Source organism: Colius striatus, chromosome 5 (assembly GCF_028858725.1).
Source record: "Colius striatus isolate bColStr4 chromosome 5, bColStr4.1.hap1, whole genome shotgun sequence".
Classification (NCBI taxonomy): Eukaryota; Metazoa; Chordata; class Aves; order Coliiformes; family Coliidae; genus Colius; species Colius striatus.
This window is the reverse complement of record NC_084763.1, coordinates 31557262-31583307: the sequence shown is the minus strand read 5'-3', so window position 1 is coordinate 31583307 and position 26046 is coordinate 31557262.

The window sequence follows — 26046 nt, the reverse complement described above, 5'->3', positions numbered from 1 at the left end:
AAGTTCAGTTGTTGTGGATATTGCACCTCACAACTACTGTATTTTACAATCCAGTGGAAGCAGGAATCTTCTAAGTGGAGAATGACATTATGAGGGTTATGCAATAACAACCCAAGACAACAGTAGTCTTCTGATTAAATCTTAGTTCTTCACCTTCCACAGTTAAATGTTTTTTCTATATCATCCTGCTATTTTTCACCACCCTGTTACATCCCCTCTCATCCTTCCAGTGAATCTTTTAGAAAGTGTGCGGTGCCAAGATGTGCCCAGAAGAGGATTATAAAATTCACTACCTCCCACAAAGTTTTCACATGGTTTTAGCCTCTTCCATTCATTTTATTGTTGTTCACATTGCAATTCATCCCAGTTAGAAACCTGTTAGCTCTGTGGGTGTTGTACATGAGCAATGATCATGCAAGCACACCATATGGGCTCCATCTGCTTCCAAGGAAGTAATGACAGTTTGACCATTGACTTCAAAGGTAACAAGACCACGTCCTTCATCAACAGAATGCATAAAATTTCCTAAATCAACAGCAGGTGCACAGGAGGACAGAGAGGCAATGTGGGAGTTTCCAGGGTTATTCACAGGATCAGTAAGAGTGTGCCAGTCTAGTGTTTTACTGATGTATCGTCTCCAATTCACTGTCTAGTGCCTGATATTTTTTGTCTAAATGCTATCAATTTAAAATATATTTTTTCTACTGCGTCATGCTCAATCTTCATTGTTATCTTTATCGTGTCTATTTATCTCCTAGGCTGCAGCTGAAAAGCATCATTCAAATGTAATTTATGGTTCCTAACTGACCTTCATAACGTAATTACTCTAAAACAGTTATACTGAAATCATGGTCACTTATGCCAGGAAAATGACTAAACAATGCCCTGGAAAAGGGGGATTTTATTAATTTGTTTATTAAAAAACCAAAAAGATTTATTATTACACTTCATGTTAGCTGAAGAGCTGATCTCCAGCAGTATTTTTTTACTTATTAATTCATTCATAGAGGTGTCCAATGTTAAAACAACATTATAGAAATACAATGCAATGACGGAGGATGGTAAAACTTAACATTTGGTCACACTCTGCTAATGTTCTAGGTAGTGAAAAAAAATAGACTTTTTCTATAATCTAGATTCACATCATTAGTTTTGTTAAGTGGTCTTCTAGGATAAGAAGACCTGTCAGCTAAATCAAAGTTAAAAATCTTCCAAAATACTAACCTTCATGTTGATGAGGTATCATACCCATCTAACACTGTTTGAGCACTAACCCTCAGGGCAGGATCTATTGTTAACAAAAAAAATATTGATCTGAACATTGAAAGCTTCTTTCGCCAGTTGCTGTCTCTCCTAACCGTTTGCCATACTTTATGGAACATTCTAAACATGTTCTACTTAATCTGCACTTTATATCTTTTTTTTTTTAATAAGTTTAGATTCTATTTCAGAAAACATAATTTTAAGACTTTGTTCTCCTTTATGTAGAAAGATTAATTTTAACTTTTCACAGGGTATGGTCTACACCTATATTGAAGAAATATCTCATTGTAAGAGAAATCTTAAGCTATTAACAAGTGTTAATTGACTTTCTGTCATACACTGTACAGATTTAGAAGTATAAATCTTTTAAAGAGAAAGAATAAACTTAGATATGATCTTACTCTTTTAAAGCTAATTAACTTTTCCCTGAATATGTATTTTCAGTAATTCAGAACTAATTCTGAATATGGGTCTAAATTAGTAATAATTTTTATCTGAGTGAAATTCTTTAATAAGTACAATTTTAGGAATATTCTGAATGGATTACCAGTGTGCTTACAAAGTGAAACTAGCAAGTCTGTTCACATGAGGATTTTGATATCCACTCCTACCAGTCACAAAGAGGTCATGACAAGATATAACTTCTCTCTGCTACGAGCTCTGACAGACTTGAATAAGGCTGTGGAGCTATAGGATCTGCTGATATTGAAAATTTCCTGTGGAATGTTGCAGTTTGTGTAAAATTTTATTTATTCACTAGACCATGTGACAAGGTACTTCTTTTCCACCAAAACAAGTAGTCAAGGCAATGCTGCATAAAAAGTTTGTCAAAGTATACAGGTTCCATGGTACTGATATCCATTTATTCCAGTTCTTTCTACAGATGTAGAGAGTTAAAATGGAAAAGTAGAGACTGAATGCCTATGAAAACAGATGGAATAATGAAAAGATGCATGAGGTATTTCTACAATTCCCTATTGTTACACGAGAGACTAGAAGTCAAAAATTCTCAGAATTTTAAAATATTGTATACTTGATACTACTTTTCTATATCATTAGTTTATCTAGTTGTCCATTACATAATCAGAAATAAAAGGTTGCACAGAGATGATGAGAGATTGATGTATACTTGAACACTAGTGTATTGTCCTCAAGATTCACTTTGTATTACATATTGCCTACCTTCCTGAAGTATTTGAAAATTTCTGCTACACTACGTCCAGAGGAAACGATCTGATCAAGGTCTTAATATTAGTGCTTATTGATATCAATCTTGCATACGTATAACCTCCTATCTTCTTGAATTCTTTTTTTCAGTTCCCAAGGATATTTAAAATTATCTTCAGAATCAGGATGATTTTCTGTTTCCCCGAAGAAGGTTCTTGATAACTATTTTTTCATTCCTGGCTTTGCCTTCAACTCTAGCAAGCTGTTTCTTTAAAGGGTTTCTCAAAAGCAAAGCCTGACAGTTGGGTTACATCTTCTTCAGAACTGTGTCTGCAGCCAAATTTCTGAGCCAAAGCAGAAGGAATGAAGATAAGTCATGTCTCATAATCTCCTTCATTTCCATTCACCTGGGGTGATACTAGTTTGTTTTCGGTGTGTTCTTGTTGATTTTTCCCTTATGCACAAATCCCTTTGTTACGCCTCGATTCAGAGGTTCCTCATGACCCTTTTTAGAATGTGACTATTATATCAGTGCTTCTGATGCATAGCAGGTTTAAAAAGTTATAAACCATAAGAAACTTGCAGAGATGCACATAATGAGGATTTATCTTCGTATTTATCCTGCCTATCAAGCAGCAGACTTCTGTTTTCTAAACACTCATTGCTATTATGTATGTTGAGTTGAGTAGAATAATGAACAACCAAGTAGATCCTAACATCCTGACAAGTTCTAGCAGAAATATGGAAGTATGACATTCTAGCCACTGAATTGCTGCCAAAACATAAAACAAGAGGGAAAGGGGATTTTGATTTGTATCTACTTTTAGATGGCTATTTTACAGCAGTTGATATGCCAGGCAGGAATCTCAACCTTATCAGCTACGAAGCATCAAAATGTATGCAGTCATATTACAAACAAGGTGTTTTTTCCCCATATTTTCTTTCGAAGTGCCTGAGTATTTTCCTTAGATTCAGAGTTTGGGACTGGATCTGAAGTGTCACACCAACAGCACTTGCTTATTAGAGGAAGCTTCTTGTCAAGACAAGAGCCTTTTTCAGAGACTGTAACATTATTGATCTCAAACCTGAGAAGATATAGGCTGTCTGATCTTGACCCAAAGTGTGGATAAGTAGGGTTTTTAATCTCTCATTACAAATAGAAAAGTGCATTTTATGATATTGTCAATATATGTTTCATAGGTCATCAATCTTACCAGTAAGTTATTCTATGCTTTTAATACGTGGTCGTTTTCTGTGTCTTCTCTCAAGATACACATACAGTGTACCTTCTCATTAACAGGTTGCATTTTTCTTTTACTCTTCTCTTACCAGAAGAAGGTCATGGTGGTGATTTGTCCTCTGTTTCACAGACTAAAATCTGGTGTATTTTGTGTGTCAATATTTTGTATTATTTTTTTTTAATCTACTCATATTTGCTCAACATGTTTTCCTTCCTTTATGAAGACCTTTGTGGGTCTTTTGTTCATGAGGGCTGATCTCAGAAAGAGAATGAAGAAACAAAAAGTGCAAACTAACTCATGAAGACAAAAAAGAAAGAGATTGAAGACAGAGGCACTGAGAATATAATATTTAATATTATTTTTGGACACCAACAAGTACAATAAATTCCATAAAAATTAAAAGTGGTTTCCAGTTAAAAAAATCAAATAGAAGATTTAGTTAGTAATATGCAGTAACAGCCTGTATAAAATGTCTTTCATATTAATTTAAATGAATTCATACCTTCCCCATTGTATGTCAAAAATGCACAAGCTTTCTCTCTCTGATAGTGTTGCAAAGGTAGCCTCACTTCCATCTATTAAAGTCATGCCTGTGAAATTTGCCAGAGTTGATTACAGCAGATATTAAATGATAATTGGACATTTAGTGCTCATCAAACAGAAAATGACAGATGGGCTAGTAATTAAATTATAGTTCTGACATTATTCACAATGGTTATGAATCTTCAGTAGTGACCTTCATGCATCTCTTTTCTCTTTTTGGAGATAAGAGAGTGATAAGAAAAAAAAAAAAAGATACTTATAAATGTTAATCAATACATGGAAAGTGAAAACTGGGGGTTTTCTGAATTGATCTCTCCACAAAGTTAAATAATTAGTTACAAAACAGTGAAACACATAATCGGATTCATGTAAGTCAGGCTGTATGGCTAAAGTTTGGAGGAGAAATTAACCATACCCTGAAAGAAGTACAAAAGTTTTTCATAGTGGAAAAAGAAAATATGCCTAAACATTGTCTGATATTGTTAATTTGTAACTTAGGTTTCAGCAGTCTTCCCTCACTTTTTAATTACTAATTTTAAAAAATTTAAGCTGGTGAAATGTTTAGTAATCGTCAGTCTCCATTTTTAGAAAATCTTCCGATAATTAATCAAATAGTATTAAACAACATTAAAATAAATAAATAAATGCTTGCTTTACTCTTTCCGTATGGTTCTTTTTATTTACAACATTGTACAGGCATTACTGTATTATATGTGTTTATATTTAGCTCATGTTTCATGTGTGTATATACTTACATACATATATATAATCTAAAGAAATGAGAGACCTGTTACTATGATTAAAAATGTATAAATCTTACTTAGATAAGTAACCACATTATTTTCAAGGGAGCTGGTCCTCAGGGTAAAAATCTGGACCATACATTGATAGAGATTGGTTTATTGCCATGACAATATACAGGTATCTTTGAAAAATTTACAAGAAATTATATATCTAATTGTTTCACTGTTATATTTGATAGTTGTAGGTATGAGTATTATTCATGAAGTCATCAGGTTTGTGTACTTTTGTAACTTTAGGTTTCTCCCAGGTAGTTTCTGGTGGTTGGAATGTATAATAAGAATCAAATATAGCTAATATAAAAAGCACAGCATATCCTGAGTGAATTTTAAATCACTGTGTCCAAACAGTAAAGATTAAAACGCTGAAGAAAAACGAAATGTTATTGTTCCGAAAGGACTGCTTTCCTCTGAGCTTTCAAGAGCCACCTGCTGTGAAAGTCATTTGTACTTAATGGAAAACTCCTTGATTCAATTATACTCAATGGACCTTTTTCTTCTCTCCGTTAAACCAGCATAAATGTGGAGTAACTTCACTGTCTTCGGTAGTTATTCTGGATTTATACTGCTACCCTGATTCACCTAATCTTCTGCTTCTGTTCAGTAACGGGTATTTGCAGGGGTAACTAGCTTTGCTGGATAGTCTCTTCTACATTTATTTTCATTCTTTTTCAAGCAATCAACATGAGAAAACCCATTAATCGTTGCCCAAGAGATCTGTGTTATACTTGCTACATTATATTCTGGAATGCCCTTAAATTTATCATAATTTCTATTAAAATTCTCTCAAAACATAAAAAAAATTCTCATTTCTAAGGCCTTTATGTCTGAAAGTCTGAGCCTTTTAAAAAAATACCAAGGAGATACAGTCCTGTGCAGTGAACAATTTGTTTGTATTTAACTTACACTTTCAAAACTGTATATCCATCAACTTCCTTAGAAATCAACTCAGTTGCACCACAAAATACAGAGAATTGATATGTTCATGAAGTGATACAAGCCAATAAGTACAGAATTTTCTTTATCAGAACAGATTTCAGCCTACTGGAAGAAATGCTCTTACATATTTCACAACCTATGTCAGGGCCCTGAGCAAATTTTCCCCCTTCTGCGAGTTTAAAGCAGCTAAGTTAAGGGATTTAGTCCTGATAGAGCCCAAGGTCAGCTACCTCATTGACAAAAGCTGTTGTGAAGAAAGTGAGAAGTGAGGGCTTGCCTCTTCTTTCCCTTGGGAGCTGCTTTTATGAACAGGTTTTACCGCCAGCATTGGCCTATGTGAGCTTGTGCAGCAGTGAAGTCGGTGCTTGATCTCATACTCATCCTGCCCTTGGCCAATACCTGCTGACTGAGCTTCCTGGCTTTCCCTGGGACCTTCCTTGTCATTGTGGACTTGCAGAGAGATCATAGAATCATACAATGGTAGGGGTTGAAAGGGACCCTTAGAGATAACCTAGTCCAATACCCCTGCAGAAGCAGGTACACCTAGATCAGGTCATTCAGGAATGGGTCTTGAAGACCTTAAAGGAAGGAGACTCCACACCCTCCCTGGGCGGCCTGTTCCAGTGCTCCGTCACTGTCACAGTAAAATATTTTTTTCTTATGTTTAAATGGAACTTCTTTTTGTTTCAGCTTCATCCCATTACTCCTTGTCCTGTTACTAGGTACATCATTGCATTGTGTGCAAATGATTATAGCCTCTGGACCTGATTCTAATTGTAATTTGTCACTTGACATCCTTGCTAATCATAAGACATTCCCTCTTCCCACCTTCTGAAGAAGACGAGGAGAAGGAGGATGGTGACCTTAAGAAGAACTGATCAACAGTAGACGTCTCTTACTAGGTTTGAGAAGTTGTTGACATCAAAATAATGGAACATCAAGAAGAGAGAAAATAAATATGGGATCTTCAGTCCACAAACTGAGCGAAAGGAGAAGACTAAGACAGCTAAACTCCTTTAACTCAACTCTAACTCAGGCAACTGAACTCAGAAAACTAAAAAGATGAATGGTTCTCCAGACCCTGACCTCCTAGTTCATGGGAAAGTGCTATACAAGGTCTTTGAAAGAAACAGCAGTGACAACTTCTGTGTCATGGAGAAGTGAAATATGAGATTCTTTTCTGGGAAAAATATTTCACATTTGTCATCTCTGAAGAGCTACATGCTGGCAGCCTGAACCTCCTTTTCACTTTGCACACATTGAACACAAAATCCTCCTTTTTTTCCCGTAAGAAAGTTTTGTGCCCAACAAAATGCCAAGTAACTCTTAGGGGATCTTCAGCCTTGTCACTTCTTTCCTCTGACTGTTGCTAGTTAATAGCTCAAAAGCCACTTATTTCCTGAACCTCCTCACTGATGATAGGGAAAAGAAAAGTAGCAGTAGATTCTTGGAAGAGAGTGACATCAAGACTTTACCAGTCTCAGAAGAGGCTTAGAACAATCAGAATCATCACACCATGTGAACAAGCTTTATACATTCATATCACAGACATAGTTTAGTTTATAATTTTTATATGTTTTTCTCTGCAAGGTGTTTGCTTTTTGTAAATATTCATATTTCTTTCAATATGACTGTTTGGATACCATGGATACCATGGTTATTGATCTCAAGGGAAGCAGCACCTGAAGTACAGGAGATAAATCAGTCTGATGGAATTATCCACAGATAGAAAACAGAAAAATAAAATGAGGACCTGAGCAGACTGAGGGTAAAGCAAATGATACCATACTTGGTTTGAGATACATGTTTGAGGTTCCATGAAGGTGCTCTCAAAAGCTGTCGATAGTGTCCTTTGTTGGAAGATGTGATCTTCCATGCTTTTTTACTGGCACAGTATGGTGAAGCTTTGAACCAAAAATTGGAATACAGCTTGGTTAAGCAGCTTTTTGTCAGTTAAGATCAGGATGGGAGGGTTTGTTTCTGTCCACAATATATTTTGGAGACATATCCAAGAGACCAGGACAATCCTGACACATCTTAAAGTCCAATAAGATGATAAAAGTAGCAACTTAGCAGCTGCATGATCTTATTATCTATGATTTATCTCTGCTCATCTATACCACTTACCCTTTCACTAACAGCAATTCTATTCACTTGCCAAAACTCTAGCAGATCTGGCAAGGTCTTTGACTACTTATGCTGACAAACTGAAGTACAAAACCACAAACAGTGCAACCAACAGCCAATTAAGTGGGAGGAGAACATATGGGTGTCTGATAATATGTAGAAGGCAGAGCCTGAGAAAATGCTACCATATGTTGAATCCAAGCTACCAGATAGGACCTCACCTGATGACAACTGGTCAGAGTGTCTTCTTTCCTTGGGTCTATGATGTACTGATCTAAATTGGATTTAGGAGATTAGGATTTTTTTTTTTTGGTCTGTATTTTGTGTTTTGTGGAATAAGAATTGCTATACTACACCAAATGCACATCCAAGCCCAATTCATACATATATGACTTCATATCACTGAGTCACTGAGTTGTGTTATTTTCTAGTGGTGATTCAATACACTTTATCTCATACTACCTTATATGCATTCACTATGGCTTGTACCACAATATCATAGGATGCAAAGAGCCTTAGTGCATGGACCCATTGGAGCAAGTCCAGAGGAGAGCCACAAAGATGATAAGGCTGATCATCTTCTATGAAGACAGGCTGAGATAGCTGGAGTTGCTCAGCCTGGAGAAGAAAGGCTCCTGAGAGATCTAGCAACCTTCTAGTACCTAAAGGGGGCTTGTAAAAAAGATGGAGAAGGTTATTTTAGAAAGGCATGTAATAAGTGATAAGACAAGTGGTAATGTATCAAACTGAAAGTCTGTAGATTTGGATTAGATATTAGGAAAAAGTTCTTTACTGAGAGGATGGTGAGGCACTGCAATGGGTTGCCCAGAGAAGTTGCAGGTGCCCCATCCCTGGAATTGTTCAAGGCCAGGTTGGACAGAACTTTGAGTAACCTAGTCGAGGGGAATGTGTCCCCACCCATGGCAGAGAGTTTGGAATTAGGTGATCTTTAAGGTCCTTTACAACTCAAATTGTTCTATGATTCCATGAAAATGAAGGATTAGGAGGAAGCAGCATGAAAATCCTTACAGTCTTGCTTAATTGCACAAAGTTATCCCTTTTCTCACTCTGAGGAAAAGCTGTAAAACTTCAAAGCTCCTCAGTCCTCTTCTGTTATCATTAAACTCAAAATATCTTACTATTTCTAGGTGCAAATCTCCCTTATAGCTGCTCTTATGATAGAAGCATTTCCATTTTATCAGTCAAAAAAAATATGGTGCCTAGATCAGGGTTTGTTAAATTATGTGCATGCTTTTTCAAGAATGCCTTAAATAATGTCTCAAAATTAAGGAAGACTCATTTTTAATCTTTGTTCCTATATTTTTTGCGTTTCTTAATTAATTTTTTCTAGTCATGATATTATATTTTCAATTTTTTCAGCAAGAGGGATTAATTTGATCAGTTTCTCAGAAAATTTGAAATAATCTAGGAGTGAAGAGCTACTGCAAATTTGAATGAACAATGGCTCTTCATGAGTTTCCACATGACAATTGACTTTAAAATATTTTAAAAATTGTTCTAATATGGTAAGTTTCAAAACAAAAAAAAGTTATTTTAATTTTTTTTAAAAACAGTTCTTTAATAACACTCAAAATTGAAGCAGTAAAAAAGGGACACTTTATGATTTAAACATTTAGGCTTAAAAATATCATTAAAGCTTTCTTACTCAGGGGCATACAGTCACAAATTGACTCATGTTAGATGACAATAAGCATGACTTTCTCCTTTACTTCTGATTTACCTGGTGCTGCAATGGGAGTAAATCACTGCAGAGGTGTCCACTCATCCTTCCCCTCATTATACCTGATCCATCTACCAACTTTCTTCAGTGATTCAGGTGATTAGTCCACCACTTTACAGTATCATTCTTACTGAAATAACAGATGTTTTCAGTCATGGTTCCATTTCTGTCTTAAGAGGTATGCTTTACTGCTTGGGCGGTATTGACAACTTATTATCCCTAATTAGGACAACTGATTAGGATAACTTAGGAGGACTTATTATCTCTGATTAGGATAATAAGGTTATGATTTCAGTAAGATTTTGGCTGTACTTTTTCATCTCATATTTGGTCAGCGCAAAATTCAATGCTTGAATAATTTTCCTGAAACAACTAAATATTGGAACCTGAAGGGGACACATGATCACTCTCTACAACTACCTGAAAGGGGGTTGTAGTGAGGTGGGAGTCAGTCTCTTATCCCCAGTAATGAATGACAGGACAAGAGGAAATGCATTCAAGTTGTGCTAGGGGAGGTTTAGATTGGACATAAGGAAGAACTTTTTCAGCAAGAGGGTTGTTAGACACTGGAACAGGCTGCCCAGGGAGGTGGTGGAGTCACTATCCCTGGAGGTATTTAAAAGATACGTAGATGAGATGCTGAGGGCCATAGTTTAGTGATGGCCCTGGCAGTGTGAGATTAGTGGTTGGACTTGATAATCTCAAAGACCTTTTCCAGCTGTAATGATTCTATGATTCTCTGAGGTAGATACCTCACAAAAAGAAAGAGTAGACCTTGAGAACTGAAAAAGTAAAATAGGATTTTACAGGAGCTAGTAACTTAATAGTTTTAGTATTACCTGGAAATTGAGACACGTTGACTCAAGAAGGGTGAGTTAGTAGCAGAGCAGATGCAAATAAAGTCTGTTTGGATATATGAAAGTACAGTGAAGTAGACTAAGACATTTTTATTTGTTTATGTTACTAAAACATACGTAGACATTATCTTTAGGGAGAGGCTATCCAAAAGTATATAACAAGCTGGGAATAATATGATAGATGATTAACACTGAAAGTATGAACTATAAAGAAGAAATATGTAGGTTGAGAATTTGAGTGTTAATTACAGTCAGGTAGATTATTAAGTTCTTGAATAAACTTCCACTATTTTCAGCAGAGACGACAGGAACTAAAATCCTAAATCTAGCTGCAGAATGCATTTGAGTCAATGAATTTCCAAAAGCTACATATACTGCTACATAGGCATACAAAAGTTAGATACTAGATTCAAGGACCAAAAGAATATAGGTGGTAATATTGGAATATTGAATATGAGCTTATTGAGTTCCTGCTCAGAGTTTTAAACTTGCATCAATGCTCAATCTTTCCCTTCCTCCAAGTTAGGTTATATTCAGCCCATAGCACTTTAATGTACCAACCTCCTTATTGCATTCCGTGAGTTCTAATTGCTTTTGTGGGATGATCTTGAGACAAAAACTCCTACTCTGAATCTTAAATTCATCATGTTCATTACAGGAGATGACTATTAAAGATTTTTCTTAAGAAAAAATATGTGTTATAAACTGCTGTTTCATAATAATATACGAATCTGTTTCCAGGGATAACCCTTGGCATATACAAATGGATTAATAGAAACAATTCTCTTGAATATAATGACTTCCTGTCATTGTAACAAATGAAAAAATAACCTCATAACATTTTTAGTTTGTTGTCCTCATATCTGGACAAATTTACAATGTTTGTGATTTTATGCTGTACTCATCAATATCTAAAAAGTTGGATTAGGCTAATCTCTCCAGTAGCAAATGAACAACTGTATGAAAAAATAAATGAAAAAATGTAAAATTAAAGTAAATTAAGTATTTTTAATGAAAACTATTAAAAGAACAAATTAAGTTAAAATGTGACTGTCATTAAACCATATTTAGCAATATGCCTTTATTACTGATATGCTTATTTGAAAATACATTCCAAACACTTTTTTTAGGAACACCACTAGCTTATGCCAAAAAATATTTGCTGAAAGCAAGTGATAATTATTGATTTAAAGGTATGATAATAATAAGATAAAAAAAATATAATTCAAAGGAGTTCTGTAAGATTATAGTCATCCTATAAACTTAACACTGCACTATTTCTTTATTTGATTGAATGCAAATTGTTGAAAAATTTCAATTTTGTTTGCAACATTATCTGTTTTTCTGTTTTTTTAGAATTCATTTAATACATTTTCAATAAAATCAAATAACATAAAAGCAGGTTATGAGGTTTCACAGATAAAATAAACCTCTGAAATAATTTAAAATTAATTTACTTTTGAGACCTGTGGTTAATGAAAATTCTGTCGTTAAGCCTTTTAATTTAAACATCTGTGCTTGATTCAACTGGACCTAACATTTAAAAATAATTGTCGTGCTACAGTATTAACTTCACATTGGACTTCCCTGCCTAATGTGAATACAAGTTTTTTGAGCATTGGTTAAAATATACTAAATGGTACCTACTTACATATTTTTTCTTTCTTTTGTTTTTAAAACAGATTTTTATTACACTATTTTTTCCATTTTCTATTCATTTAGGCTGCTTGTCTAAATCCCATCTATCTGTTTAGTAGGATGCTGCAGAAAGTTAGACATTTTGAAGGTTTCACCCTTAATGTGTCTGAAAACTATGTTACTGCCATTAAGAAATGTTGATCAGTAATGCTTTCTGGAAATCTGATCCCTGTAGGTAGTTGAGGGGATATGTTAAAAATACAATTAAATTTGAAAACAACTGGGCAACTTTCACAATATGTAATCCTCTATCATTCCTGACTGTTTATACCAGACAAAATCAGCTATTACTGTCTTACAGTTTTCACCATTTTAGCTTGGGTTATGCACTGTAGGGGTTTTACCACTGTCTTTGATGGGAAGTGATCTGCACAAATATGTAAGTTATGTGAATTACTTTTAAAGGACTGCCACAAATTATTTAGAAAACATAAGCTACCATGTTCACTCATCTGAATTGCTTGTGAGTATTATTACTATAAAAGAGAAAATCTTCAGTGCCTGATTTGAAAAGAAGAGAGGACAGAATTCAGATTGGGAAATAAGAGAAAATTAGATGTTTAAAACAGTCAGAGCAAGGTGAATTACCCCTTTTAAAAGCACCTACTTCTGGATTCAGTGCCATTTACAAGGTGTTCTTTTCATTTTCTTATGTCTTATGTTTCTGGCCCCATAGATAGCTTTCTGGTTTATCTTCAGCAATGAAAAAATGAAGTTTTATTTCCATGAGGGATATTTTTTAAAACTTATATGAATAAATTTCAAGTAAGACACAGCTTTCTTGAAAGACATTGCAATTTAACATTTGTGTTTGAATTTTAAGAAAGCTTAGGAAGAGACATTACCACCTTAGGCAGATACTGATGTCTATTTGTGTGATAATGAGGTACCCTGTGTTTTCCACACATACAAATACAGATCTTGCTGAGAGATATCTTATTTGTATTCATTTCTATTACATCTTTCCAAGTTCATAGAGTAAATAACATTAAAAAATCTTAATTTCTTTTATCATTTATTTATATGGAAACTGTACAATAGAAAATTAGGTATATTTTTTTCTTTCTGACAGAATGTAAAATGAGCTAGTGAACCAGCAACAGGCTACAGTATTTCAATTAATGTTCTTGATGTACTAGAAATCCTGGGTAAGATGAAATGTGCAAGTGCTAGGTCAAGGGAACAGAAAAGCTTGTGTGCTTTGAATTTACAAGGAAAGACAAAATGCTTTAGTGGTCTTTAGAAATGGTATTTTTTAGAACTCCTGAAAGACTTTTGACATCATAGATCACGGCTGTACCATCACTGACTTCAGTTCTTTTATTTCCAGTTATCCTTTACAGTTTGAACTGCCTTTGTGGAAGAAACAAATTCACTCTCATAACCCTTTGAGCTAAGAGAGAGAGAGAGATCATGACAATAAAGACTGTCCAGATATTTTTACAATAGCAAGATTAAAGATGATAACTACTACAGACATTTAGGGTTTGTTAGATTTGTGGACTGGATTAACAGAACATGGAGGAGTTATAAGATAAAGAAATATTTTAAGGGATTAGGAAAAGAAAGGATTACCCCTGTCATTAGTGGAAAAAAGGACACAATTTCTATTTTGATTCATACACATCGTAATATAACTCTACTAAAATTTATTTGCAAAAAAGTAGTGCAAACATACAGAAAAACAGATGTAGATTCATAGAAGGTAAATAGTATGAAATGAGAGAGATATGTAGATTATAGTTTTTATATAGAGAAGAAAATGTGAATTTAATTAACAATTTGGCTACATGTGAAATTGAGCTCAAGGAACTTGCTTCAAAAGACATCGTATTCTTCTTGCACTGAGCTAATCGCTTACATGTCCAATTGGTTTAAGTTCGGACCATCAGATATTGTAATGGTGAAAACAGGGCTTTGGTCAGCCATATGAAACACATTTGAAGAATAATTTCTAATTTGACTGTTATATGTACCACCAGCAAATGCACAAACACATCATACTCTGACATTCACATTATCTCCTCCAAAGGCAGACTTAGAGTTCTTAGACTTACACATGACATTGCAGTAGAACTATTGTTTTAAGGAGAAGACATAAGATAGTTGTTTTCAAGATAGTTGTTTTTCCTGATAATACAAAAAAAAAGAGATTGAAAACAATCAGTGCTTTGCAATAGAATCATAGAATCATCATAGAATCATAGAATGGTAGGGGTTGGAAGGGACCTTTACAGATCATCTAGTCCAACCCTCATGCAGAAGCAGGTTCACCTAGATCAGGTCACATAGGAACATGTCCAGGTGGGTCTTGAAGAGCTCCAAGGAAGAAGCCTCCACAACCCCTGCGGGCAGCCTGTTCCACTGCTCCCTCATCTGAACAGTAAAACAGTTTTTTCTTATGTTTAAGTGGAACTTTTCCAGCTTCATCCCATTACCCCTTGTCCTGTTGCTAGCTACAATAGACAAAAGGGATGTCCCAACCTCCTGACACCCACCCTTTAGATATTCAAAATGTTAATAAGATCTCCCCTCAGTCTCCTCTTCTCCAGACTAAACAGCCCCAGTTCCCACAGCCTTTCCTCATATGAAAGATGTTCCAGTCCCCTGATCATCTTGGTGGCTCTGTGCTGGACTCTCTCCAGAAGTTCTCTGTCCCTCTTGAGCTGAGGAGCCCAGAACTGGACACAGGACTCCAGATGAGGCCTCACCAGAGCAGAGGAGAGAGGGAGTAGAACCTCCCTTGACCTGCTGACCACACTCTTCTTGATTCATCCCAGGCTGCCATTGGCCTTCTCGGCCACGAAGGCACATTGCTGGCTCATGTTTAGTTTATTATCAACCAGGACTCCCAGATGTCTCTCCGCAGAGCTGCTCTTCAGCCATTTGACCCCCAACCTGTACTGGTGGAATTTATCAAATCTAAAGGACAAAGTGAGTTAGGATACTTTTTTTAGGATTTTTTTTTTTTGCATGTTTTAAATTGTTTCAGTAAATAAGATCTCTTACCTCTAAGGAAAACTTAAAACATTATAAGTTGTTTTGTGTTTTGGTTGTTTATTTTTTTACTTTCCCTTCAATCCAAACCTTTGTACAAATTAAACCAATTTTATAAAAAATGCTTTTGAATTAAATATAGCAAATAAATACACATTGTTTCCCTAAAAAGGAAAAAAATAGTCTGATTTTTGCTTTGCTTTTCCAAAATAAGACATGTGGTTTTACAATAGTGTTTAGTTGCTGGGATAAAGAATGAGATGAAATGGTGTGTTGTCTGTCTTTTGACATCTTTAAATTAGGCTTTTTTGGAGGATGTCTTCCCACTAAGGACATGTTAGTAGACTCAGTGTTCTTGGAATTAAAGGAATATTTTATAATAATGGAAGTAAGAGTACATTATGCAATGGTGGGTTTTTTTACCCTAAACTCTGGGAAGCAGGAAAAATCACAGTTTTTCTTATCTCGAGACTTTTCTAAAAGTTGTCTACAAATAATCTGAATTCTCTGTCCTGGATTTGAGACAGTAAGTGTAAACCAGGTTGTTTACCAGTCTAATAAGGTTACTTTCCTTCTGGACAGGTCTGCCTCAAGCTACAAAAGCTGGAGTGCAAGCAATAGAAGCATGATTATTTGCATTTTTACTGCAGGGGGGAAATGGATTGCAAACCATGGACCAGGACTGTAGCTGGATGAGCGGTCAGAGAGAAAGAAAGAAGATTCTTTATATGCCAGTGCAGTTTGTCAGTGTGAATATTAAATGTTTGTTTCTAATTAAGAAGAAGATTACCTGTAGAGTACACTTTCTAATTGCCTTTATCGTGGAGTAAAATATAAGAGCAGGCATATTCTATATATCATAAAACATTGATAGAGGCAGGTAGGAAACTGGAAGGAAATTGGATGAACTTGAGGTGGTTCTGCTATAATAAACTTAAACCACATTTTTGTAGCTATTGAAGAACCAAATTACTGTTCTATAGAAAAGCCTTTAGTATTAAGTGCCGGCTGATTTGACAATAGCCCTGAAGAAGGAAATCTATCTCTCCATGTTTGTTGGGTTTTTTGCTGTTTTAGGTTGTGGGGATTTTTTCTCAGATTAGACTAAGTATAATTACAGTGATATAAACTAAATCTAAAAAACTTCTTAAAAAAAGTCTGCAATTGTAAAACTTGAAATAAGAAGCAAAGCTATAGAGTAAACATCTTGCTTAGATGTGTAGGTTCAGGTTCACTCATTCAAAAGCAATTATAAGCTTAATTCTGTTGAGTTATAAAGTTTTCATCAAATTAGTTTTAATGTATTTGATTCACTAAAGTAGTTCAAGTTCTTGGAGTGAAATTTGTTTCAGATCTATAAAAAATATTAAAAAGTCTGGAATTACTTCCCAATTAAAGGAAATTTTCTAGATGGATGATATCTAGGGATATCACATCATAAGAACAATGTGAGTCTCAAAAGCATCAATCTTTTCTTCAAAACAGATGAAAAAATACTTCTACAATCATTGAATGTTTAGACATAGACTTCTATGGATTCAGATTTTTACTCTTTATTTCAAATTCACCAACTTCTGATTTTCTTTCTCATATAAAAGCTGTCAAAAGTTTATTTTTTAGGAATAATTTTTAGTGATACCATTTTTTTGAGACAAGCTAGCGTAACCACAATGTCTATCCAATTAATATTAGTATATGCAAATTAATATGTAATTTCTTTTTCTTTTACTCATTAAATTTGATATTAAAATAATATTCAGGGAACATTTTCATTTAATGTCAGCTATACTCAGGTTGTTTGCAACAACATCTATGGCAAGAACATAAATCTTGGTGTCCACAATATGAATTTTTCAAATCTTGAGTTACTAATTGAAGGCGAAAATCTCTTGAAGAAGAGATTTAGGGATTAATTTTTAAATAAGTTTTTAATCTTCTTATTCAGTTTTCATTACTGTGCAGTGGAAATTTATAATGAAAAATACAGTACTTAATCTTTAATAATTTTTCTACTTTCAGTATACTTCATCCCAAAGAGTAAAAAAGAACTATGCATTTGAAGTATATTCTAGTGAAACAGATACATAGATCCCATTATATTACATATCTTTTTTTTCACAGTACATCTATTAAATGAACTTCTAAAATATTCATTATAGCTTCCTATGCTTAATGCAGCATATACCCATTGATTTTACAAATAAGACATTTAAGTTTCCAGTGTGACACTGAACAGAAAATAATACCCTAGGAAGTATTGTGTCACTTGTATCTGTCATATACCACGAAGTATAGGTAAAAAAAAAAAAAGTCTTACTCTTAATAAAAGAGTTAAAATTTTTAAGATAGAATCTACATAATTTCATTAATATGAATTAAATTAGCCAAAGACATTATCTATCAGATGTAGATAAATGATGATGAAGGGAAATGAATCTTCAGTTGTTTTTTTACTTAATTCATTGAAGGAAATAGGAGATTTCTTTTCTTTAAAAGGAACAAGTTTTTACACTGAGGATGGATTGACACAAAGGACAAGATTTTATGAAATGTTCTTGCTTTAGTGATCGTGCAAAATTAACTGTGGTATAACTACTGACTGTATAGAGGAATCCATCAAACATATTGTGGAGTCCCTAATATTAACTTGCTTAACTTCTTTATTTTTTGCTGTACTGTTGTCTGAATTGGGCTTTAAAGCGACGATTCCATTTCAGGGTGTATGTGATTCTTGCTTATGTTACAAACATGAGAGAGCAAGGAAATATTCATTTAAGTGCAGTTTAAATTGTTTGGGCTAAATAGGGAGATTTTCTTTTCTCTTTTTTTTTGCATGGATGTTTGTTGTCCTCTTTAAGAAAAAAAATTGATGGAAAGAAATATACCATTTCCTTCCATTTTTTTCTTCTAAAAATAAACCTTAATTGATAATGTTTCAGTCAAGTATGGTGAACAAAATTAATAGTCTCACAAATAAAATAAAGTTAATAATTTCAAATAATAATATTGTTATTTACAAAACTTTTATTCAGACAACAACTCTAGGTAGAGCTTTTTCTTGTTTATATTGTTTTCCTTTGCAAGATTAAGGGAACCATCTTGAAGGGTAATTTTAGGTAAGACACACTTGCTGCGACTAGCTCACGTCCAAAAGAGAAAACAAAAAAATTAGCATTGGAAACATACAGCAAAAACCATGTAAGCTCAAATTATTTATGTATGACTTTGGTGCAATATTCAGCTTATTTGCATGGGCAGATAACTACATTTATTACAGTGCTGAGATTGCTTTCACCAGTACCTTCTATTGTTTTTAATTCAGTCCAACAGTGAGATACGGAAAACCTTAGTTAAGTATCAATACATGATAATCTGACATTGAGAGATGCCCAAAGCCTCCGGTGCAGATCCAGCCACAGTTCTGGCCAAAGACCCATTTTCAATCTCCTACCTGGAGAATGGCTGAAGCTTATGGCTTTATTGTCTCTCAGATACTTAGCTGCTTCTGCTCTGCTGCAAAAACGGTTTTGACACCCCATGTTTCTCTAAGAAGCAAAAGACCTATCAGCCTAAGTACTTGCATGTGTTTTTTCTCTTAAGACTTAGTGAAGTGATCAAGGATAGTGATCAAGGAATAGACTGCATATAAAGTCAGGCCCAAGACCACCAGTAAGCCTGACTAGATGTCTATATACTGATGATGTTGTTTTGCAGTTGAGACGTTTTTTCTGTTTGGTTTTCTAGAGAATACTAGCAGGAATTGCTAGAATTTGAGTGAATGGCTGAAAAATATTTTGAAAATGTTAAATTCTAAAAGCCATCAAGCGCTCTGCAAACTTGATGTTAATCATGTATGGATCAGCCAAGTCTGGAAGTTACCATTCACCACACATAGTATTTAAAGACTTTCATTGATTTTTCCAAGTTCTTTCTCCCTCTCCCTTAAGAGTTCTGATGCAACTGTTTCTTGGTTAGGAAATTGGCCTTTTCATGGAATATTGCCCTGTTCACAGATCTTTCTGAAAAGAAAGTTCTTTTTTAAACCTTAGATTGTCCTTGCTTTTGTGATGTACAGTGTTAAATTGAAAGTAGTTCAGATATATAAGCAAGGGTGACCCGTTTTTTTGATGGGAAGCATTTTTTAGAAGCTATCAAAAATGAAATTCACTGAAATCACAAAAAAGTCTTTTCCGTATAGTTCTTTCCTTACTCACTTTTTCTTTCAACTGAAAAGAACAGAAATATTACTTTAATTCCAAGGTTTGGCAGTTCATTGATACCACAAAATATAATTCAAATTACATATAAACAGTGTGCAATTATCTTGCTTAGTAAAATAGGGTCTTAGGTCTGTTTTCTGCTAAGTCTGTGTGCATAATTGCATTTAACCATTTCATTGCTAAAATCCATTCCATTGCTAAAACATTACATTTCAAAGGAATAGAATACATTTTTGAAACAAAAATGTTTCAAAAATTTCAGCACTGCAATGGCACCATTCCCTGATTGATTCAGTGTTCTGAAAAAAGGAGCTCTTACTCCTTCACAGAAACTTAATCAAATGTTGTGCATTGTGGACAAGAAGAGATACTTTGATCCACCCTGCACAGACATCATGCCTTGTGTAAAATAGTTTAATATTTAAGGACTGAGCAAGAAGAAAAAGCTCAGAACAATTCTTTACTTTGCTGGATAATCGTAGAGATGAGGGTCCTCAGTTTTAACCTTTGTCACAGTGACTATTCATTTAAGCCTGCAAAATGATAAGAGACAGTTTGACAGCTCAAGAATAAAGTTATACTTTCACACAGCGCCATGGGAACATACAATGGTTTTCTTGATTTGTTCAAAGTTCTCCTAACCCATGCCACATGCTAGATAGACAAGTCTCTTGTCCAGTCATCCTAGTTATGAATTTATCAAATTCCATCCTAAAATCAAGTAGATCATAAGTCTAATCACTCCTCTTGGAAAACAGTGGCAGAGCCCCTACATTTAAGAGCTATTTTACAATTTCCAGTCCTAATTTATTTGTACTGGTTTATGCACTTTTGCACCTGCACCAATCTTAACTTCTAATGAAATAGACAATTTTCATCCCCAAAGTTTCTTTTCTTGCCTCTATTTTTTCTGTTCTGGATACTCTTTAATTCCAGTCTTCTTGCCTCAGTTTGCACCACAGGTGCTTTGTTCATTGATTATTTAGGCAGACTATTTCTGTGCTGATTGCAACTTGAATGAACCATTAGATGAAGAAAAGTGACCAGATCTGTGTTTTTTGCCAATCATCTTGTATGGTGACTTTAAGGTATCACTTTCTCTTTGGGAAATGGCTGTTACTTGCTATTTATGTGTCTTCTATGGTGCACTGCAGCGTATGCATGCATCATTCTTAAATGTTTTGCATCCTTCTTTGCACTAGTTGTGAAAGGTTTGCTTTTGCATTGCCTAGTACTGAATTTCCTGCTTTCTGCTTCTTACCTGGAGCCATTTGCCTGAATGTTATAATCTCTGCCCAGGTTATGGTGCTGATAGACATTGTGTCCCAGTCCTAAATGTTGTTAAAAAAAGACCAAGTTACCAGACATTGTTATTTCTGTCAGTTCTTAATTTCATCAGGTAAACAAACCAGAAAAGCAGTCACATAAATGTCTTCCACCTGGATGAAATGAAGAAGGTGAAAAAAGATAACATTTCTTGTCAAAAGACAACTAGCTCTTAAGTGGGAAGAATGGTGGAAGCAATGTGCCACACGGACAGTGTGAACAGATGAAAACATATTCTTAAGATAAGTTCCACAGTGCCCCACAGTGAAGTCGTGGTTTAAAATGGTAGAAATCTTCTACCTACTAAATGGAGAATCAACTATCCAAGAGGAAATTGCTCTTCTCTATGTGAACTGTGGAGTAGGATTTCTCTTGTGTGAAGTTTTCTTTACAGAATTATTAATCTGATTTGGTTTAGATATATTTTCTAAAATTACATTAATCCTACCCAAGATGTCTTTAAACTATCTTGACCAGATCTCTGTAATCTTTAAAAGGAGTGAAGAATGACTCTATGTCTGGATTTAGTCAAATCGTATTTTCTGTATTGGTTTCATCAACACCTGTTTGCTTTCCTTTGACTCAGCCTGAATTTTTGTCAGGTGAGACATGTCTTTACTGTAAAAAAAAAAAAGAGAAAAGTTAAAAACTGAGCCTACAGTTGGTACTTTATCTTTCTGTAGCTCCTATTTGTCTATCTCCAAATTGAGGGGTTTTTTGTGTATGTATGTGACCTCAAGAAAAATGGTTTAAAGAAAATCTTTTTTCATTTAAAGCTAATGAATATTTATTTTTTTACAACAGTCCATTCTATGTCTCATTCTTTCATGGAAAGGTAGAAGGATGGAAGCCATTTTATAAGGATTCAAAAATGGAATTACTTGGGCCCACGTTTCTTCTCAAAACCATACAAATTTGGCATTGTAAACATGTAAATGAATTGGGAGTAGAATCGGATTTAACAGCTTTCTTATAACTCTGTCATACCTAAACAGCTGTCTATCTGTGTTCAGAGCTAACTAGGTGCATTTCATAGCAATCAGAGGAGGTATTAATATGTGGAGCTACTATGTGGCATCACTTTCAGGTTCTTTGCAGAGACCTTATTCACAGTTTGGTGGCTTCTATTATTTTTTGTATGATAGAAGAAGGTAGATAACATATTAAAATAACAGTCAGATATTATCAGTTGCAACCAATTTTCTGTAATGTTTCTGTTAATCTGAGATTTTTAATTAAAAATAAAACTCCCTCTTTTAAAAAATGTCATAATAATATTCTTGTTGACATTGATTTCTTGAAGAATATTTCTCAAAATATGAGTAGATGGACGATATTTTGAGTAAGCAAAATGAGAATTTTGCCCTTAATTAAGTCTTAGCTCTGAGGCTTGAATTATGGTATGGGAAATTCTGTAAAAAGTGTGGCAATGTCGATAATTCTCAAAACATATCTCCTGATGTCACTGTTGTGACTCCTAGATCATTGCTAATATTACGTGATTATTTTTCAGAAAGAAACTCTTGTAAGTTCTGGGAAAGCAATCTCCAAAGGAAACTAATGAGTTTATTTAAGTATCGGAAAATAGAGAGCCATATCTTTCTTTCATTGGTAGTATGAAGCTATTTTTACAGAGTTTTCTAAGCCTCTATTGTTGCTATACCCTCAGGCTTCTTTCTTTGGGTCTTCATGCTACAGGTGGGATTTTTATTTTTGCTTCCTAAAACTACTCTAAACCTGTTGTAAATGAGTCATTCAGACTACGTAATCAAAAGCAGCTAAATTTTACCATAACCACATCACTGCTTCTGCACTTGATTACAATGAATTACTTTTAACATTTTTAAATATTTGTCTACAAAAGCTTCCAGGCTTTTCTTAACCAAGCCAACCTGAGACGGAGGGATCATCTCAGCTAACATGGATCTCAAGCAATCAGCTCTCACGCCTAAATCAGTATGTTGTTGAAATCAGTGTGTTTCTGGTTATACATGAGAATCTTTATGGTATATACTACCATGCTGGTTGAGATACTAAGGTCCTTATTCTACTACTAGAAAATTGAGGCAAAGAAACATGAAATCCCAGATCTTCAATGATATTTACACCCTTAAAAACCCAAACAAATTCTTCTACTGTTGGCCAATCTAAAATTGAATAGAAAAACCTATGGAAGAGCTATTTCTTCCATCCTGTGGCCATTGGAGGCACTATTCCTCTTTTGGCCCTCCTAAAGAAAGAAGCAAAGCAAAGAATTCAGAAAAGTTCTTCTCAGAATAATATTTAAAAATATTTTGTGTAAGTCTTGAGGTTTTTCAAGCTTGTGTAACAGGTGGTAGTATTGCTCCAAAGCCAAATATCTGCCTAAGGCACACGGCCAAGAGTCTTAAAACACTAATCACACACTACCAGCTGCAGGCAATCATATGGGTTTCCCCAGCTCCCTGTAAATGATAACCACAGTGTGGTGTTGTGTGTGTATGTCTATTTCTGTCTGCAGAGTATATGAAAGTGGGTTAAGAGCTCATAGTATTTGTTTTTCTGTTCAGTGTTTTCATGTAAGCCTACAGACACAAAAATATAGCCTTAAAAATATTACTCTACAGAACAAATGAGTATCAATTTCATATTTTTGTCTACTATGGAAGAGAACATTTAAGATTTATTTTTTTGCTATTTTATTATTTTATATATTTTTTCTTTTTATTACCTTTTTTATTCAGAAAGAAAACCAAGATAGAATTATTTGAATGGATTACTTCTTTGCATTTATTGAAGGGTCAATTAATGAATCTGGCATCAATACAATGAGAAACACACACTGGTTTTGGACATGTGCCTATAAACCACTGGGCTGAAATGATAGTGTGTGTTTGGGTATGCTACCTCTAACCTTGTTGTTTTTCAGAGAGAAAGGGAAGAGAAATGAGGAGAAACATGAAGCAAGATAGAGGAACGAGCAGGATGCTACTAGTGGTAAATAAGATAAAATAGTCAGAATAAATTACCACTCTGAGTTAAGAGAATGGGTTAATGATCATAGTTGTCAGACACTGTTAACAGGGATTTTTTTTAAACCTTTTTAAAAAATAAGGCATGAGAATGCCCTACAAGACCCCCAACAGTAAGTTTGTCCAGAAGTGTTCTAATTAACTGTACCAAATTGTCTACTATGTTGTCAAGTTAATGCCTTACTATCTGGCTATGTACTGGCCATCATGTATCATGGTTCAGCAAATGACAGCAGTCGGGTTATTAAAGGTGTAGATATTAAATTAACAACAGTGGTAAACATTGTAGCTGTGCTTCACATCTCAGCAGAGCCAATGAAGTGGATGACACTGAATCCATGCTGATATGCTGCAATGACAGATGGGCGTCATTTAACACAATACATCAGTGGGCAACCCACGTACCACAGCTGTCCTGCACTAAATGAATTAGATCAGGGTAATTAATCTAAGGCAGAAAGTATTACTAAAGTGGGTCCTAAGCAGAATTAGAAACAAATAAAATATCCTGTTAAAAAAGAGAAAGAAAAAAAGAAAAAGAAGTGGTCAGTGCAATATGTGTGGGCAAATGGTTGCCAAGTATTTTAACCACATGCAAAAAAGACAATGTCCATCTCCTTGTATGAAGAAACATATAACAAATACCCTTTTGTTCTCTAATATTTTATCATAATCTCTTTTGTCACCATATGCAACAACAGACAGTAAGAGGTCATGACCAAGATAATATTTTTGATGCAATAATGCAAGAATATTGCATCACCTTTATTACTTACATGTACTGCTGATGGAATTATTCCTTCTTACCGATACTCTGATGATATTGATTGATCTGCTACATTTCTATGGCATTTTATTTGAGGGATTTCTTATTTCTGTTTTTGGCCAGATGGATAGCTGTAAAAAAAGCCTATAAAATTCTCTTTCCTTCATACAAAATTTGGAGTGTTACTACATCATCACTGTTCTCTTTCACCTTCCACCCTGTACTGGGTCAAAAAAAGACACCAGAGAAGGACTGAAATGAGTTCTTGCTGCCACACTGGTTGGCTACAAAAATATTTCAAAACTTTTATTATACATTGATATCAATGTTGTATTTGAATATTTTGCCAGTTGTTTTTTGTTTAAAAACAAATAAATGTTATGATGTGTGTTTGAGATCATAAGCAGTTGTCATGGTTTGACATGACAGCCTTTTCTGGTAAGGGGGAAGGGGCTGTAAAGATGGCTCCTGTAAGAAGTTGCTCGCAACTCTCCCCAGCTCAGAGCCAGACCCACTTCTGGGGCTGAGCCAATTAGACGCCTCCACAATCACTTTTTTGAGAAGAAGCCGGAAGGGGAGGCTTCTTCCTCCATCTTTTTTCTTTCTTCTGCCCCTTCTTCCTTCTTCTGGCTGGTGGTGGTGCAAGGAGTAGGAACGGTGCGGACTCCAAGGTCAGTGATGCAAGAGAGGAGGAGGTGTGCTGGAGCAGAGACTCCCCTGCATTCTATGGAGAGAACTGGTGAAGCTGAGATTTATTTTCATTTCTTTAAAGACCCCGCATCAGCAGTAGAGACTCATTTTGATAATGAGCCCACATCAGGGGCAGAGACTTATTTTGCTAAAGCTGACCCTGGACCAGGGGCAGCGATTCACTTCATTAAAGGCCCTGAGCCAGGGACAGTGACTATGGCCAGAGGAGGCCGTGTTCCGAAGGAGGGGCCCTTTATCACTATGGCTGGAGCAGGCCTTGTCCCGAGAGAGGGACCCTGCAAATGCAGAAACTGCAACCGCGGTGAAGAATCCAAGCCAGAGATATTCACCAAGGACTGTGTCCCGTGTGAGGGACCCTGTATTGGCAGAAGCCACAGCTGCTGGGAACAACCCACACCAGAGAAGTTTGTTAAGGACTGTGTTCCGGGGGAGGAACCCCGTGTTGGAGCAGGGGAAGAATGCCAGGAGTAGTCCTCATCTGAGAAGACAGAAGCGGCAGAGCCCATCTGTGAGAGACTGACCACATTCCCCACTCCCTGCCCCCCTGAGCCGTTGGTGGGGGAGGAGGAGGTAGAGATATCGGGAGCAGTGAGCTGGGCCTGGGAAGAAAGGAGGGATGGGGGAGGGAGATATTAAAAT